This window comes from Delphinapterus leucas, chromosome 4 (assembly GCF_059928025.1).
Source record: "Delphinapterus leucas isolate spDelLeu-1000000601 "Yukka" chromosome 4, BTC_Dleu_Yukka2, whole genome shotgun sequence".
NCBI lineage: Eukaryota > Metazoa > Chordata > Mammalia > Artiodactyla > Monodontidae > Delphinapterus > Delphinapterus leucas.
Genome location: NC_143132.1, coordinates 136,572,101 through 136,591,774, shown reverse-complemented (window position 1 = coordinate 136,591,774; position 19,674 = coordinate 136,572,101). Strand labels below are relative to the sequence as shown.

The following is a 19,674-nucleotide window of genomic DNA, read 5'->3' as shown; positions in this document are numbered from 1 at the left end:
GAAAAGGCTTGAAACCACATCCTGTAAGCAACAGTGGAAAGCACTAGGAATATGGCTTCTGAAGACGGAGGGTGTGGCCAGGGTGGTTAAGCAGAGAGATAATAAGCAGAGGAGAGTGGGGTAGATACGAGGATTTGCTGTATTGGCAAATACTTAAAAGGGGTGTCACAGAAGAGGAATAGGCAAAAATAAATAAATAAATAAATAAAACTCGTGAAATAGAGGGCAAGTTGGCTGAATACAAAGAAAGTGGTTTCTAAAACTGCAATGAAAAAAATGCCTTGGAAGCCAGGGAATATCCCACTTTAGTGGAATTTAGGAGGGGTGGGTCAAGGCGGGGGAGGAGGGGAAATTCATGACTCCTAAGGCTCTTCCTAACTCCAAGTATGGATTTTATTTTTCCCAAATATTGAACAGAGAGGTAGTGTGGAGGTTTAATAGTTCACTGGCCTTGATGTTACAAGTCCTGTAGCTAAATCTCAGCTCAACTTTTAGGAGTTAGGTTACCCTGGGTAAGTTTCTTAGACTCTCTCGGTTTGTTTCCTCTATAAAATAAAAATAATACGTCCCATATCTACTTCTGGGATTACTGAAAGGCTTTGTAAGCTATAAAATGCTACATAAACACAAATTTCTGTTTCCCTGGGATAAACCAAAGAAGGCCCCTTAACTCAGCCCTCCTATTTCTTTTTCCTTCTCCTCCCTTTATACTGTATTTCAGGTCCTGTTGTGACCAAGCAGGACCCTATGGGGCCTTCCTGGGACATTACTTGCCCCCTCAAGTCCTCTGCCTGCCTCTTGTTTGTGAAAAAAAAACTTTAGCCTCCTAGGCCTTCCCACAGTTTCAAAGAATAAATTTAATCAAAGAAGTGAGAAGCTGCAGAAACAAAGGAAAACAGTCAACCAAGACAAAATAATAATAGTTTAGCCATTAAACAAAGTCAAGGACCTTTAGTTCCTTCTCAAGGGCTATAGATAATATTCTGAGACATATCCTTTAAGCTGTTTTGCAGATACTGAAACCCCCACCAGGTGGAAGAGGTTAACTGTACACTGCCTACAAGCATGCAGACCCCAGATGGATTGGAACCAGAAGGTTGATGATGTTGACTCCTGATTACCTCACCACCAAACAATCAGAAGAATGTCCCTGAGCTGATCACACACTCCACAACCCTCTCCCTCACCCTGCCTTTAAAAACCTTTCCCTGAAAGCCACAGGGGAGTTCAGGTCTTTTGAGCATTAGGGGCCTGCACTCCTTATTTGACACCTACAATAAACACTGCACTTTCCTTCCCCACAACCTGGTGTCAGTACATTGGCTTTACTATGCACCGCAGCCAGCGGGTCCAAGTTTGTTTCCGAAACAGTATTCCCACACCCAGCTATTCCTGGTGCCACCCCTTAGATGTACCTTATCTTACTGATGGAATACAGGAAAGTCTACTGTAAGGATAAATGCAGTCTTTTTCTACCTCAAGGTAGGGCAAAGGGTCAAAACAGTCAGGAAACAAAATCTGTAACAGCCATTGTCTACATTCTTCATCCTGCAATTGCCATCTCTAAAAACGAGCCAACCAGTGCAAGGACCGCCAAAGAAAATATTATACTATTTCAGGATTGCTCTACTGAGGATTAAACCTCTTACCAGAGACCTTTAACCCTCATTAAAAAAATGAATTCATGCCAGCCACCTACACCACCCATGTTTTGAAGTTTGCAGCAGAATTTTAAAGTTTGCACTGTTAAAACCAAAAAGAACTGGATTAACTTCAAATTATTTCTGAACTGTGGTCTTTAGATTTCAGGTCTGAGAGTGGAGACTGAACTTAATTAAACCCTTACCCACAGGTAACACATACTATCACGTCTTTTCTGTAACGTGATTCCCCTCCCCCAGCTTCCATATACGTTCAAGGAGATAGCATCGAAGGTACAGGTCCTAGAGTGAGATTGCTTGGGTCCACTGCTGTGGAGAGGGGCCTCAATTTATCTGCAACACAAAGATAATTCCTACTTCACAGAGTTTAGGATTAACTAAGTAAACCCCTTGACACGTGATCAGCAATAAAAGGGAGCTATCAGTACTATTCTGACACTCCCACCAGCAAAAGGCTGTCGGTATTTCCGAAGCTTTGGTCTCCGTGACTTCCCAAACCAACCGATATTTAAACCCTTTTCAGCTGTCTTCTGGGAGTGTCAACAGCAAGTGAAACTGCCGGCTCGCGATCCACCAAACCGGGTATAGACTGCCTCGAGGATACTCCATGGCACTTTAAGTCAAGACTAGGTAAATGCTTTAAAACAAGACCTCAGGGGATTAGGAGTGCAAAACCCGTGCCGCGTGACGACCACTGGCGGGACTCAGCCACACGCTGAAAGACGGGTTCCCTTCCCGCGCTGCAGGGACTGCAAATCCCACTGCCGGCCTCGACGTTCTGCGCATGCCTAACTGCATTGCGTGAGGGCGGGCGAAGCAGCTAGCAGAGTAGCGGGCGGAACGCGGAATTTCATTGAAAGTGGGCGAATAAGACGCGGAGGGCTGGATGCGAGAGGGCGAAGCAGAAAGCGGAAGAATTGAAATCAGCTGACCGGGTCTTGTGACCAGCCTGGGCGGGGGCGACGCAGGCGTATTGAAACGCGGTCGCTCAAAGCCTGTGCGAAGATGGCGGCCTCCAGAGTGAGCTTCTGAGAGGCAGAGGGAGGAGGCGGAGGGGGCGAAGGGGGCGAAGGGGGCGGAGGGGGCGGGGAGGCAGCGCCGCCGCGGCATCAGGACCCCGCGGGAGCAGAGCTACAGGGCCCTCGCGGGGGAAAGGGGAAGTGGCGAGGGGGAGGAGGCCGGAGGGCGCCTCATCCCACTCTGGACGTTGAGCCGGCGGCGGGAGGAGCTCGGGCTGGAGCCTCTCCAGCCTCCCGCGAAGGTAAATCACTACGGGCACCGAACTCTGGAGCTCTGCTTTACCCCCTTGCCACGCCGCGGGACTTGGGGGACCAACAGCAGGGAGAAGGAGGGGTGGTGTCTAGGCCGCAACTTCCTTCAGTTAAGGAAAGCAGATTACCTTCCCCCCAGACTGCTGGTCTGGTTCCTGCCCTCCGACCCCGCCCGCCCCCCGCGGTTCTGAGTGACAGTCGCCCAGGGCCCTGCCTTGTTCAGCCCCACCCCTCTTTTTGCCTCGTTTTCTGATTTTCTACCCACCACGGTCCCCCACTCCACTCTGCACATCTTTACCCCGCACAGCCCTTATTCCTTTCTGGGCTCCGCCCTCGGGATTCCCTTCCAGCTTCCTAGTCTGAGCACTCTTCCCGCTGGAGGCCGGGAACTCTTGTTTCCTTGGGTGGGCGACCCTCCTTCCTCCCACGCCCTGCATAGACTTTATTTGCTTAGCTTTGTTTCGTTTTGTTAGGAACTGGGGAGCATCCGCGTGGTTTCTTCTCTAGTCCCTCCCTTATCCAAAATGAAGTTTTCGTCCACAGCTTTTCCTTTTTGCAAGGTAGCTTATTCACAGGGGCCTTTCCTTCGCTGCTGTGATTTTGCCTCTGAATGCGGCCTTTGGAGTGGATGAAATAGGACTTAGACGCTTAGTTAAGAGGCTGTTAAACGCGGATTTTACTTAGGGCACGTAAGAAGAGTGTATTCCCTTAAATTGTCTCCTTACTATAGGATGTTAAGTTAACCACTCTTGTCTTGAGATTGTTACCTTTATCATTTGCTTAGGGGAGAAAATTAGAAATCTTCCCCAGATGTGGCGATGGTTTCCTGAAGTAATGATTTCTCAATTCCCCTCTCTGCTTTTCCCTTTGACCCGACCTTGATTTCTCTCAGGGCCTCTACCTGATGCTGTTGCCTCACTGTGAAGGACTTTATACTGTAGGGTTATTTTGAGCGTCTTGGAATATAGTGTCTTGGGTAAAAAGTTAAATTTCAGAATATTCTTCAGAACCTGTCCCGAGGATTGTCTTACTGTGTTTTCTTTCTTGCTTGATGGATCTGGTAGATTTCTAGGTTTGAAAGTACTGTCAGCAGAGGTTAAGGAAATTACTCACGGTGGTCAGGTTTTGTAGTTATGTTACCAGTACTCTGTGAGTTTATGGGAATATGAAACAGAACTTGCCTTTAAAAAAAAAAAAGGAAATTTAGAAAATTACTTGTCAGTAATTGGGTATCTCCAAAAGACTTGATTTCACTAGTCTTCAGAAAGTGCTTTATTGTTTGACTTAATTTAGGATATAACGTAAGATCTTGTTAACATTTTAAATGTAATGTGAAACAGTTTAAGCAGCTATGTCTCAAACTTGGCTTTTGCGATTAATATCACAATGGAACATAAGTCCATCCTTGTTTAGAAATATTACATTATACTCCTTGTTTGAAAACAGGAAGTAGAACATATTAAGGGAGGAAAAGAGGAGTCAGAAGGTTAAGAGAGAGGAATGTAAAGCTGTAGTGCAGTTCATGGAAAATACCACAATTTGTATTCCACTGGGAGGTAATGGATATTCCTGTTTTTCTAAAGTGGCAGTAGTAAATAGTCTAAAATATATGAATGGTATGAGAGGGAAAGTTATGGAATTATGGAAAGCATAAATTCTTATTTGTAAGAATTAACTTTATCCACAAAATGGAAGCTGGTTGCTTAGGTGGACCGAAACAATACTGGCTATATTACTGAATTTGTAAAAAGGTTGGTAGTGGAGTCAGGTTCTCAGTAGCTGTTAAATTCTGGTTGAAATAAAATGTTTTAACTAATTTGGCTCCATTCCTCAACCAGTTCTATTTACACAGGTGAATTTGAGGTTTCCTTCGCACATACCTTTCCCCTTCTTTTCTGATTGAAATACTTAAAATTGGTAAAATAGAAGTAAGGCTAAGCAGATAAAGTAGCAAAAATTTTGTTGCTACTAATACTGTAGTTTTAGGCCTAAATGTTAACTGTAATACTTATTAGTGGTTAAAGGGGAGTTGTTTTGAAAGAGATCCTTTAAGACAGTGTATCTCAACTTTATCAAACCCAATAAAGGCCAACTTTTTATTTCAAATAATTAGTAACAGCCCCTTTACTATCCTGAAATAATAGTTTATAAATAATATAACCACCTTCTGGCTTTGGCCCTGGGACAAAAAGAAGCTTTGCTTCCACTGTTAGAACAAAAAAGAACTGGACTAACTTCAAATTCATGACTTTTTTTTTGAAACCTATTAAAAAGCTGAGGCCACAGAGCAAACCACTGGCCCAAAGTTTAAGGAGAGAAAGAGTATGTATGAACTGACATTCACCTTCAGTAGACACAGCTGGACACTGTTAAGAAGTGTTCAGCTAGAATAGCTGACAAGAAAAGGAAGCCTGGGTGCACCTTCTTCCAATCTCTTTACCTACAAACCTCACTGGGTACTCCTAGAAAAGACTGGGTTGAGCTCTGGGGAGTGTCTGCTGTGGTGCTGACCTAAAGGAGGAGAAGAGCAGCAGAACTCTCTGGAGGGGCAAGAAAACTGTGCTCTGAGTCTTCCCCTCTGTCTGTTCTATGGAACAAAAGCCTTAATCTGTGGAGGGAAGGGCATCTCTGCTAGCAGGCCCTGCTGGTGAGCATTCATTGAGCTGGGGGAAGACAAAAGTAGGGGGAAAGAATCTTCTCTTGGGGGAGGGGCACTGAGCCCCAAACTGCAGCCTGGGGAAACAGGAAGATCACACCCCTGTGATCCAGAGACACAGTGTATGTCTAAGAGTAAACCTTAATCAGAACAACAGAGACTGTACCCCCAACTCACTGCCATCAAGCTAAGAAGCTGTGAATAATAAGCAACTGCAAAATAGTACAAGGTGAAGAACAAGATTATGCAAAGAGGCTCAGGGCAAAGAATCAAATAGACATTGCTTTAGTAAACCACCCCCCACCGTAGGCACAAGCTATTGTTTAGATATTCGAAGGCTGTGGTACACTGAGGATAACTGTAGCAACAGCAAAATCATAAACCCAGCCCAACTCCTAACACCCAGCACTAAAGACCTAGCAAAGAAAAGGTGTGCCCATTTCCTGTCACAAGAATTATTTACCTCTATCTCTACTGTCTTATACATGTCCAGCTTTCAACAAAAAATTACAAGTCATACAAAAGGCAAAAAAAAGTTCCCAAGAGAAAGAGCAATCATCAGAAATACTCTTTGATTAACGCAGATGCTACTATCTGGTAAGGAATTTAAAATGACTATAATTAATATGTTAAAGGTATGAAAAGTGGACAATGTACAAGATCAGGTGGGTAATTTCAGCTGAGAGACAGAAACTATAAGAAAGAATCAAAAGGAAATGTTAGAAGTTTCATTACATAGTAAAGAGCTGCAGAATGCCTTTGGGCTCATCAATAGATTTGACACAACCAAGGAAAGAATCAGTGAACTTGTAGATGTCAGAAATTATCCAACTGAAACACAAAAAAGAGTTCAAAAAAAGAACAAGATCTTGGGGATAATATCAAACATTTATTATAAATACATGCATAGTTAGAATCCCAGAAGAGAACAGAGCAGAAGAAATATTGAAATATTTGAGGAAATAATAGAAAATTTCCCCAAATTAATATCAGGCATTAAACCACAGGTGCAAGAAGCTTAGAGAACACCAAGCAGGATAAATACCTGCCCCTTAAAAAACCAACACAAAACATACCTAGACATAGCAAATTCAAGCTGATGTAAGCAAAGGACAAAGAGAAACTCTTGAAGGTAGCCAAAGAGAAGCATTACAGAGGAACAAAGGTAAGAGTTACAGCAGAGAAACCATGCAAGCAAGAAGACAGCTGAGTGACAACTTTAAAGTACTGAAAGAAAAAACAATAAGAAATATAAAAAATGAAGACAAAATATACTCTGAAAAGCCATGAGAATTCAAAGTATAATCTCTCAGTTTATATGATATATGTATTCCTGGAAAATTATGTGCATATTAAACTGCAAAACATACTTTGTGATTTGTATTTTAACATAAAACTAAATTCTGGGGTTAACTATAAATAGGCTTTTATCTATGTGAATGACCACTTGGATATTTGAAAGTCACTTGAGGACAATTCTTCAATCTATGGGACTGTCTTATACATTAAGGGGTATCTAGCCCCATCCAGTAAATCCTAGTAGTGTTTCTAATCATAGTGTCTCAAGGATCAGCATTCCCCCCCCACCTCCACCCCCACAACCATTACTTTAATTCAGAATTTTAATCAGTGTTTTCAGCACGTTTTTCTGCTTCAGCAGTGTTCACACATGCTTAGCACATGCCAGTCAGTAACGTCTCTTGTCATATGGTGTGATTCTTAGTTCTGGGAACTCCTTTGAGAATCACTGATTTAGGGGATATCTTTGTAGCAAGTAACTTAAGCCAACATGGTTGTGATCATTTTTGCAAACTTAAGACACAGTTACCTGTGCAAAGTTACATTTAAGTATGGTTCAGTCAATAAAGCTGAGCATAATTTGCTAGTAGTTCTTTTCAGATGCTCTTAAGTTTATTCAGCAGCCTACATATTTGAGTTTTACTTGTACTTTTATGGACAACTTAAGAGGAAGAGTGATCTCTAAAATAAAGTCTGAAATCAGTGGGGTTTTTATAGTTTCAGAACTTAAGTTGCCGGTAGAAGTAGGCCACACTGCTTAAGCAGTGTTCACATATTTAGCACATGCCCATTGGTAATATCTTTTTTGCAGTTGATCAATAAGAATTTGACCTTTTGATGAACAAATTGAAAACAAAATCCCTAAAGCAATCTAAATTATTTTAATGTTCTGATTTTGCCAAGTATAGTTGTGAAACATAATGCAAGGATTGATAAGGTTATGATTAGACTTTCTCTAATGTGTAATAAATTCTGTACTAATTATATTAAAATTTAAATTCTCTTACTAGTGCTGTGGGGTTTCTCTCTCCCTCAGACTTGTACAGAATGTATTTTGGATGTTTATCAAATCTTAGAGTAGATAAGCCATTTCTCTTGATAAGCCATTTCTCTCCCCAAACTAATAGGACTGAGTTTAATTTTAAAAGTAGAATTTTCCTTTTTTTTTTTTTTTTTAAGATAACTGGTAGATTTGGGAGTGTTCTGTAAACTGTGAAGCACTATGGCAGAGTTAGGAATAATAGGGATTTTTCGGAAAGAGCCAAACTAGAAGCCTACTGTTGTTGCTATTTTGTATTGGGTGAAAGAAAGGGAAATTGCAGCCACTTAAACTGTTTGTCTTTTACTAGTATAAAGAGCACAGGGTTTGGGTATTAAGATGCTTACTGTAAAACTTTATTCAAGTTATATTTGTTATATGCTTAGGAAATTTAGTCCCCCATTATGCGTTTATTGTTAAGAAAAACAAGCTAAAATGTGGAATTTTTTACCATTAGGGTCTATTTAGCATATTAGAGCAAGATTATTAAGTGCCTGTTTGTGAGCTGAAGAACAGTTTATTGAACTAGTACATTTTGTTCTTGCATAAGCCAAGTTAGCTTCAAAGATGAAATGAAATAGAAATTGTGTCTAGAAAGTTTTAAGAATGTGTGCAAACTAAAAATGTGTAAGTGATCAGTACCACTGATTTCACAGAATTGCTTAAGTGAACACATTTCTTAGTTGTTTTTTTGTTTTTCTCCAGGTGAATATTTTAAGGCATTTTTAAGTTTTGGAAAGGGAAGAGTAATAACCATGCATCTTTCCTGGCAAAAACATTAATTTTTTTTTTTTTACAACAGATAGACGTCTATTTTGTGAGAAATAAGAATTATTCCCTCAGATTGAATCTAAAATATGAAGAGATAGGTATCTTTTTCAATATCTGATTTACATTGAAGAGAAAAAGCCAGCAAAATTAACTGCTGTGGTATATATGCTTGCTTCTCCCCCCATTGAGATCATACTAAGTGTTTCTTCAGATTTAGGGGTTGCTTTTGAATTTCTCTTGCCCTTTTATTTCATGAATATATATTCAGTTTCTAATTGGAGAGGAATGGATTTTTTTAAAGAGAATGAGGGGATCTTAGATTATCTTGCCCTATGGTGGCAGAAGTATTTGAAAGTTTATTTTAATGTGGCAGACAATTCAGAGGTTTCAATATTGTAACTTCTGGGCAATTATTTGGAGATGTGATTGTCAGCTGAAATTTGGTGTTACCACTGGCTTTCTTACCACATTTATTTCTGGAGTTATCGGGTTCTTCAGCAAGTTAAGAAAGCTAAGATAGGGTGTACTAAAACCTTACTTTGTGATCTATTTTATAGTTATTTAAAGATCCCTGTATGGTAGGTGTCATACACATTACATATTACTGATTTGTTGTTTATTTAGAAGGAAATGCTTTTGCCTATACTTGAGTTATATATTAAAACATGAAAATTAAAAATTAAAAAAGAGGGTTAAGGTTCATATCAGTTTTCTTTCATACACAGCACATTCTAAGACAGTCTAGTTGTAGCTTTTTAATGTGGGTAAAAATTAATGTTCTGTTAACCATTTATATTTTTTACCTTTTATTTGAAACTGAACTAACCTAGTGATATAATTCACTTAGGTTTTGAATCTAGCTACAAATAAAACTAGGTGTTTAAGGGCTTCCCTGATGGCGCAGTGGTTGAGAGTCCGCCTGCCGATGTAGGGGACACGGGTTCGCACCGCGGTCGGGGAAGATCCCACATGCCGCGGAGCGGCATCCCACGGATCCCACGGCCCGTGAGCCATGGCCGCTGAGCCTGCGCGTCCGGAGCCTGTGCTCCGCAACGGGAGAGGCCACAACAGTGAGAGGCCCGCATACCACACACACACACACAAAAAAGTAATCAGTCCTAAAAAAAAAAAAAAAAAAAAAAAAAACTAGGTCTTTAAGGAGCCAGTAATAAGGGATTCTCTCTTCCGTCATTACTAAGGATTAGCCTTTGCCTTAGCAATCGTTCTCCTTCCTCCTGCATTTTCAGTAGGATATAGATGTATGAGGAAGTATTAAGTTCATAAATTAGCTTCTATCATGTGAATGTCTACCATATTTTCAGGTGTAGTTTTACAATGTAGCAGAAAAACTGTGTTTCTTTTGTAGGCGAGTTTGGTCAGAAAATAAAGGCAAATGTAGTTTTCCCCCAATTTAAAAGTTTTCACCTATAGCCAAGTTGAAAGAAATTTACATTAGGCTCCCATATATTCATCTCCAAGATTTACACATTAATATCTTGCTATACTTGATTTATCACGTATCTATCCATCTTTCTATTCACCTTATTTTTTGATGCATTTCAAGACAACCTCATGTTTTTAATTCATTATTTGAGAGCAGAGTTAATAATGAAAGAGTTCATTCTTTCATTTTATAGAGTCAAGCTGGAAAGTTAATATCTGCTCTCTGGAAGTTGTCATATTTGTGTAAAAATCATTTCCAGTTGGTCATGCAAAATGTATGCTTTGAAGGCAAGTAGCCTTGATTAAAGCCAATTCCTTCATTCATTCACTAGTGTATTATTTTTCTGAGCATACTCATTCAGCCCTGGCTAAGTGCTCTGTTTGAGTTTTTAATTAACACAAGCCATGCACATAGACTTAATTTTGCTATGTGTGCAAATTATTTTGCTTATTGCCTGGCCGTAATCTGCTTGGGTGCTTGTGGTGTTGAGTCCCTTCATTCTGCTTTTTGTTCTTAGTGTCATTTTGATGTAGTCTTCTCTCATTGGACTCTCAAATCCTGCAATTTTTTGTCAAAATCATACCATCCAAAAGATTGTTCTCATTTTATCCATAAATGATCTTAAATGGATTGTCAGTTTTGCTGCCAGTAATAAATTAAAGAATGTGAGAACGTTAAGTGTTGTTTGAAAGCATGAAGCAAGGGAGCTCATTGAAAAAGGTGAATCTAGCCAAAATGCCAGTTAACTTGAATTTGACTTTTTAACCCTTAGTATAGTTCTCTCAAAAGAACAAACTGAGAAGTTGCAGAAAAGCTCTGTTGGTGGTATAATATTAGGATATAGAATAAGAATAAGTAAAGCCAACTTTAGAGTTTAAGTGAAGCAGAATTACAGGGACTTCCCTGGTGGTGCAGTGGTTAAGAATCTGCCTGCCAATGCAGGGAACATGGGTTCGAGCCCTGGTCCGGGAAGATCCCACATGCCACGGAGCAGCTAAGCCCGTGTGCCACAACTACTGAGCCTGCACTCTAGAGGCTGCGAGTCACAACTACTGAAGCCTGCATGCCCTAGAGCCCGCGTACTGCAACAAAGAGAAGCCACCGCAGTGAGGAGCCTGCACACCACAATGAAGAGTAGCCCCCGCTCGCCGCAACTAGAGAAAAGCCCCTGCGCAGCAATGAAGACCTAACGCAGCCAAAAATAAATAAAACTAAAAAAAAATTAGAGATACTTTCAATATGATTTAGTTACAAAGGGCATGTAAACTTGAGTTTTTCTCATCAAAAAGGTCTTTGAGAATTTGAAGTGGGACAGTCCTGCAGGGAAGGAGATGAAATTTAAGCGGTAATTAGTTTGAACAGATAAATTCTTGTTAATTTGAATAGCACCTTAGCAACTGGCAGGATGGCAAATGCTGATGATACAGCTGCTACCAAGATCTCATCCAACAATTTTTACACTTTTTTAGCTGGACAATTTGTTGTTTTTTTAATCGAATATGCCTATAAATGACTTACGCTATTTTGCTTGATGCTAGAAATTCTGCAGATTTTTCATCACTATTAATGCGAATTATGGTTGCTTATGAGTTTTTGCCTGTAAGCAACAGTTCTAGAACCACTTCTAGAGCTTATTTAAGAACTATACAGAGGAGATAATTGAATGGGGATTAAATTATTTTTATGGAGTTTTATGGAAACTTTTTTTCCAACAGTTTCATAAGCTGTAACTTATAGGCATCAAACATAAATTTTAAAACATTAGGTTGGTTTCAGGTAAAGAAGCATTTCTAAGAGCTGAAATTCTAAATGCCTAAGTGGGAGATATTTTAAATGTAGTAAATAAGATGGACTTGCAAAGTAATAGTATTTTGTAGGAATAAAGTTGAAATAAAGAGAAGCTTATAGTTAAGATGATTTTTTTTTTTTTTTTTTTTTTGCGGTACGCGGGCCTCTCACTGTTGTGGCCTCTCCCGTTGTGCAATACAGGCTCCGGACGCGCAGGCTCAGCGGCCATGGCTCATGGGCCTAGCCGCTCCACGGCATGTGGGATCTTCCCGGACCGGGACACGAACCCGTGTCCCCTGCATCGGCAGGTGGACTCTCAACCACTGCGCCACCAGGGAAGCCCCTAAGATGATTTTTTTAAAATGTCATCTATCGTGGTTATCTTGGCTTTTATATTTTTTCTTTTTAAAAACACTTTAGGAAAGAAATTGTAAAGAATAAAATAATAATAATGATAATACCCTGATGTACTCCATCCAGTTTAAGAAATACGATATATTGGTATAGTTATTTTTGAATGAGCACATTAAAAACTATGAATACTGATTAAATCAATAGAACACTATTTTTGAAGGTAGAAGTTCTATGTGACACATATTGATGATATACATTGAATAGTACAAGGGCTGAAGTTAATAGATAAAAGATTTAGGATCAAGTAATTTAATAACAACTTTCCCTCCATAATGCCTTAAAAAGTACAGGGGCCTGTAGGTAATCTTGAAAATGAAATAATAATGCTCCAAAGAACTATTGCATATCTGGGGTAGTATATTTAAAGTACAGTAGTAATTATTATGATTGCTAACAAAAATATTAAGTATATTTTTGAGTGCTTACTCTGATCCAGACATCACACTGACCCGTTTATTCAAGTTATCTCACTTGGTCCTCACTATGGCCTTTTGAGACAGGTACTGTCATCCCTATTTTATAGATAAACTGATTCTGAGAAGATAGGAAACTTGTTCAAGGTCATGCAGCCAGTAAATGGCAGTTATCACTAGTTTGTCTTTGACCATAAGTAATATTTTTAAAACTCACTACTTTTATTTTGGTGATAGCTTATTAAAACTACTTCAGCTTGTGTCTTATTAACACTAGCTTCTTGTGCTCATCATTAGTTAATGTTTAGTGTGTGCAATAGCAACTCTAGTTATCTGTGCTACAGGGAGGTATTCCAAGTGGGTCTTCCCAGATTGAATTAACACTTGACCACGGCACTTGGGGGACCTCTAGACTTGCTTTTACTCATTTTCCAATGGTTCTTTTGAAGTTGTTCCAACTGTCACTTTAAATGATACATAGTCAAGCACAGAATATTTTTGTCTTAATTTTTCTGCATTTTTCTGATATCTGTGCATTACCATTATCCACTAGTGAATTATCTGTGTGTCTAGAAATATCCTCATGGTCTGAAAGAGTTAATGCAGTTTCCACACCAATTACCTTCATTAGATGAAATGACTTTATCGCAAAGTGATTGAGGTTTTATTGAGCATATAAAATAGATTTACTTGAAAATGGAGAGGTTAATATTGCACCATTGGGAAGTAGGTCCCAACCTATCTCATTAATCTGATTGTTTTAAAAGCTCATTGTTTGGGCTTCCCTGGTGGCGCAGTGGTTGAGAGTCCGCCTGCCGATGTAGGGGATGCGGGTTCGTGCCCCGGTCCGGGAAGATCCCACATACCGCGGAGCGGCTGGGCCCGTGAGCCATGGCCGCTGAGCCTGCGCTCCGCAGCGGGAGAGGCCACAACAGTGAGAGGGCCGCGTAACGGAAAAAAAAAAAAAAAAAAAAAGCTCATTGTTTGTTAGAATAGTATTTTTCTGTTGAATTCTCCTTAAAAATTATCCTGAAACCACATATTGGTAGCAGATTTCTGTTGTCATGTATTTGTTTTGAACACTTTGTTTTTTTAAAAATATGTAAGCTTATCTATAGATGGAAACGTTTAAAATGTTTATTTTTACATAGTAGAGTATTTCAGCATTGGCAACATCTTTTTTGTTTTATTTCTTTTGCCCTGTGTTAAGTACTGTAATTTGTTTCACTGCTTGAAATTGTGAGAAAGTTTCCAACAATTGCCTAATCATATTTCCAGGTGAAGATAATAATTGGAACTAGTTTTGAATTAATCTAGGAATGTGCTGTCAATGATAAGTCTGTAATTACATGGTCAGAATGAATTTATTTTGATTTTCTAAATTTGAAGGAAGGTATTATAGTTAAGCTTAAGTTCATAGAATGTGGAGTTAAGCAGGTTGAGTTCAAAAGCCTGGCCCAATCACTTACCAGTTGTTGTGACCTTAGAGAAGTGGTTTAATTTCTCTAATTCTGTTTTCTTGTCAATAAAACGGGGATCATCATTCCTGTATCTTAGTGTTGTTATGGGGACAGTGAGATACATAAATGGGTGGTAAATGCCCAGTGTCATCATTAACACATGATGAATACTTAATAAAAGTTGCATAATTTCAGGACATGTCATAATTTTTTGGTTAGGGTCACCTACCCTCCCCAATTTTAGGATAATCTTTACTGAGGATTCAGAATAGAAAAACATTATCCTAATTTCCATTTTGAGGCTGCGCAGGCACTAACATTAGCTTTGAATTATCCCATCATTTCTGGGGTTGACTTGGCTACTTAGGTAAGTATTTCCTGCCTTCATTATCTCTCCGGTATATCCTTACCTAAATATAACATGGCTGAAGGTGAGCTTTTCAGGTAGAGGAGTGATTTTCTTCCATAAAGAGCACTTCCATTTTACTAGCCTTAGCCTTTTTTGGATTGTTGTCATTCAGGGTTGGATGCAGAATAGCAATATCACTTGTTATCAAGTGTGCTGATTTTGGCCATAGGAACTTGTATGTCCAGAGAATCCTTTAATCCTACATTATATTTTTCTGTTAGCATTGTCATCTGCATCAGGAATACAGTATTTTTTTCCTGACAGGCCAGCTAGTGGTATACTTCTTAAATTTTTAAAATTTAATTTTTTGGGACTTCCCTGGTGGCACAGTGGTTAAGAATCCACCTGCCAGTGCAGGGGACATGGGTTCGATCCCTGGTTCAGGAAGATCCCACACGCCACGGAGCAACCAAGCCCATGCGCCACAACTACTGAGCCTGAGCTGTAGAGCCTGCGAGCCGCAACTGCTGAAGCCCACGTGGCCTAGAGCCCATGCGCTGCAGCTACTGAGCCCGCGTGCCTAGAGCCTGTGCTCCACAACAAGAGAAGCCTGCGCACCGGAATGAAGAGTAGCTCCTGCTCGCCACAACTAGAGAAAGCCCGTGCGCAGCAACAAAGACCCAAGGCAGCCAAAAAAAAAAAAAATTTAATTTTTTGAGGGTAAGAACACTTAACATGACATCTACCCTCTTAACAGATTTTTAAGTGTACAATACATTATTGTTAACTATAGGCACAGTACTGTACAGCAGACTCTAGAACTTACTCATCTTGCATAACTGAAACTTTATACCCGTTAATTAGCAACTCCCCATTTCCCCCTCACCCCGGTCCCTGGCAACCACCATTCTACCTTTCTGCTTCTGTGAGTTGGACTATTATAGATAACTCGTGTCAGTGGAATGATGCAGTATTTGTCTTTCTGTGACTGGCTTATTTCAGTTAGCATTATGTCCTCAAGTTTCACTGGTGGTGTTGAATATTGCAGGATATCCTTTTTTAAGACTGAATAATATTTCATTGTGTGTGTATACAACATTTTCTTTATCCATTCATCTGTTGATGGACATTTAGGTTGTTTACACATCTTGGCTTTTATAAATAATGTTGCAGTGAATATGGCCATGCTGTCTCTTAGTGGTCCTAATTTCAGTTCTTTTGGTTAAATACTCAGAAGTTTGATTGCTGGATTATATGATAATTCTTTTTTTTTTGGCCGTGCCATGCGGTTTGTGGAATCCTAGTTCCCTGACCAGGGATCAAACCCAGGCCCACGGCACTGAAAGCGCTGAGTCCTAACCACTGGACCGCCAGGGAATTCCCTAATCTATTTTTTAATTTTCTGAGCAACTTCCATACTGTTTTCCGTAGCGCACCATTTTACATTCCCATCAACAGTGTACAAGGGTTTTAGTTTCTGTACATCCTCACCAAAACTTGTTGTCTTTTATCTTTTTGATAATAGCCATTGAACAGGTGTGAGGCAGTATCTTGTAGTTTTGAGTTGCATCTCCCTGATAGTGACATTGAATATCTTTTCATATACCTGTTGGCCATCTGTATGTCTTCTAGTAGTTTAATTTTATATTAATGTGTTTTATCTTCTCTCCCTTTATCCTAACCTTGGAACTCTCTGGAGTCTAGTATTTTCATCACCCCCGAGTTCATAGGTCTCCAAAAAGTTGTAGATAAGCCTTCTTGATGTAAACTTGTTTTAATTCATTCCCCTCCTAAAAAATCCTTTTGAGTTACATATTCCCCCAAACCAGTGATACTTATGAGATCATTCTTTATGGTTTTTTTTTTAATTCTTAAATTTGCTTTGTTATTGTGAGATTTCCCCCTCCCCTTTGATTTATTAGGGATCTTTACTCCTGGGTCATGCCATAAGTTCTCTGTGGCTGTCATTTTAGACTCATATTATTTTTTCTCTCACTTTCCTTTTAAAGTCCCTTGATGAGGTCAGCCAGTCTTCACTCAAACACATTTTCTTTCTTGTCAGTTTTCTCTAGATAGGCCTTTGGTTCAGTCAGTCATTCTGATGTAAGAAATTGTGGACTCAGAATCCAAACTCCACTCTTCAATGTCAGCCATTTACCTGTTCTGTCCTCCTTTTTCTTACATTTTTCCAATCTTCAGTTACAGTATGTAAGGGGAAAATATCATCTGTAGACCTATAGTTTTTCACTTTTTTGGCACCTTTTCAGAGATCCAACCTAAGTTTCTTTTCAGCAATATCGTTTACTACAAGTAATTCAGGAGGCAGGGATGATGTGTGCTGGTGTAGTAATTCTTGGTTGGCTGCCTGTGTCATTTCAGATACACAATCCAGAAAAAACAAAACAGCACACCAAATGACAGGACTATATTTAACTTTCTCCATGCACACTAGTAGGAAGATGTCATTGACTGTTGAGAGATATTTCCTCTCTGGTAACAATAATGGTTTCTCTAAACTTGCTGTTACTTGTGGTTCTCCTATTATTCCTCAGAGCATGAATTGCTGTTTTTCTGGAAGGTTTGCCAAAACCTTATTTGGGAGTACCTGTTAGAATATCAAGTTTGAAGTGGCCATCAGAATTACTCATGGGGTTGCTGAATTTCATTCATTCACTCAGATACTCATTGAGCACCTGTTTTGTGTTAGGTACTCTTGCCAGCTCTGGAGAGCCTAGAGAAAATGAGCATAACAGACAAAAATACCTCTCTGGATATTCTAGTAGGATTAGATAAATAATAAATAGACTAAATTGCACGTTAGACTCTGAAAGGTACCCTAGAGAAAATATGAGCAGGAGTTAAGATAGAGAGTGTAGAATGAGGAGGGTAATCACAATTTAAAACAAGATAGTTAGGCTAGGCCTCATTGTAAAGGTGACATTTGGACAGAGTTGAAGGAGCTGAAGGTGTTAGCCATGTAGATATCTAGGGGAAGAGCGTTCTACAATACATAGAGTACAGAGGCCCTTGCTGATTTGCTGATAGAAAAACAAGAAGAATGAAGAAAGCAATGTCAAAATAGAGGTACCTTTAAAAATGTGTTTGCCTCTCAGATACATATCCAAGAGAAATGAAAACATTCACACAAAATGATTGTTCATAGCAGCATGATTGATAATAGCCAAAAAGTAGAAACAACACAAATGCCCATCAACTGATGATAAAATGTGTTGCATCTATACAATAGAAGGAAACTGATCCATGCCACAACATGGATAAACTTTGAAAATGTTATGCTAAGTGAAAGAAGCCAGTCACAAAGACCACATATTGTATGATTCTATTTGTATGGGATTCCAAAATAGGCAAGTGCGTAGTGACAGGAAGTAGATTAGTGGATGCCAGGTGGTGGGAGTGAGGGGGACTGGGGAGTGGCTCCTAGCAGGGGTTTCTTTTTGGGGTGATAAAAATACTGTGTTGGTTGTAGAACTCTGTGGATATGCTAAAAACCCATGAATTGTACACTTTTAAAAGGGTGAATTTTATAGTGTGTGAATTGTGTCTCAAAAAGCTGTTATAAAAATGTTTTTGGGGCTTCCCTGGTGGCGCAGTGGTTGAGAGTCCGCCTGCCGATGCAGGGGACACGGGTTCGTGCCCCGGTCGATCTGGGAAGATCCCACATGCCGCGGAGCGGCTGGGCCCGTGAGTCATGGCCGCTGAGCCTGCGCGTCCGGAGCCTGTGCTCCGCAACGGGAGAGGCCACAGCAGTGAGAGGCCCGCGTACCGCAAAAAAAAAAAAAAAAAAAAAAAAAATGTTTTTGGATAAAAATGGTTTTATTCTAATTATGAAAAGAATACTTGTTGACTAAAAAAAGTTTAGACATATAAAGATGTAAAGAAAGCTAAGTGAACCATACTTCTAACCATACTTCTAACCAGTTTGCATTATTGACCCTTTGGTATGTACCTTACAGTATTTTTTAGAGAGCATTTCTAATTATTAAGGGTAGGAAGCAATAGCCAAGTGACACAAGAAATAAATAACCATATTCATTTTTAACTTTTATTCAGTGTGAAGCAAATGATGCAGAATTTTCAAAATTTATCATCAGTCTTTCATTAGTAGCCAGTTTATGCAATTATTCTGTAAAATTAGCTAAATTGAAATTTTTTCATGAGATAAATGGATTCTGGATTTTTTACACCTCAAGGGTTATAGTCAACAAACTAATCTTGAAATATTGCACATAACATGGTCCCTCTGCCTGTGGCTGTTAGGAAGTTCAACAATCTTCAACTGTCCTGTTTAACTAGAGAGTTCACTAACCAAACTGTAACAAACATTTCTAAACAATTTCTGCACTCATCTTGATGTTTGCAACTACACTTTGAGTAGCATTGTTCTAGTATGGAATACCATGTGACTTAAAAATTATTTTCTCAAAGTATAATCCTGTGGAAAATGGTTAATATTCTGTAAAAACAGGTTAAGTGGTATGAATGACAATCTCAATTTTGTTTAAAAAGTTATTTTTTCTAGATAGAAGAAGGGAAGCTAGATTATCTTTGGATGCTAGGATGAAAGATGCTTTACTTTATGAACATTAAAATTTTTTTATTATATACTTGAATTACTTTTATAATGAGACTATTAAATTAAACCTTACTTACTTACAATAGGTTCCCTTTAAAGTGACAGGGACAGCAAGATGGCTGACACTTAGCAGCTAAGTGTTTAGCTAAGTGTTTTGTCTAATAGACAAAAACCTATTAGAATTGGTTTGACCCTTGGGTGCCCATCATGTGTTAAGACATTGTTTGGCAATGTGAGATTTAAAGATTCATTTACTTTAACATTTTTTTAATTAGGTTCTCTGCAATCGAGATGTTGATAGAGGGCGATTCTTGTCCTCAAGAAACCCAGTGTAGTGGAAGAGAGCTGTGACAATATGCTGTGCTAAAGGCTGTAATAGAGAGGTGAACAGACCATCCTTATCCTTTAATACCTTATGGTCGTGTAGAAAAATTGGTGTCTTAAAATCAGTGACATATGGCAGGCTATGAAATTATGGTATGGGAGATTCAGGGAAAACTCTTAAGGATAGCACT

General features: G+C 39.3%; 1 protein-coding gene across 6 annotated transcripts in view; it reads left to right on the top strand.

The window, feature by feature from the left end:
- Window positions 1-2,554: 2,554 nt before the first annotated feature.
- The window catches only part of DNAJC13 (DnaJ heat shock protein family (Hsp40) member C13), a 122,980-nt gene continuing 105,860 nt past the window's right edge, over window positions 2,555-19,674 (top strand). For 2 of the 6 annotated variants that reach the window (XM_089911141.1, XM_089911142.1), the window contains exon 1: window positions 2,743-2,922. The gene's annotated coding sequence lies outside the window, so the exon portion shown is untranslated. Of the gene's footprint in view, window positions 2,682-2,742; window positions 2,923-18,371; window positions 19,543-19,674 lie in introns of those variants that run through there. The other 4 variants (XM_089911140.1, XM_022582504.3, XM_089911138.1 and 1 more) reach the window with 3 other exon arrangements.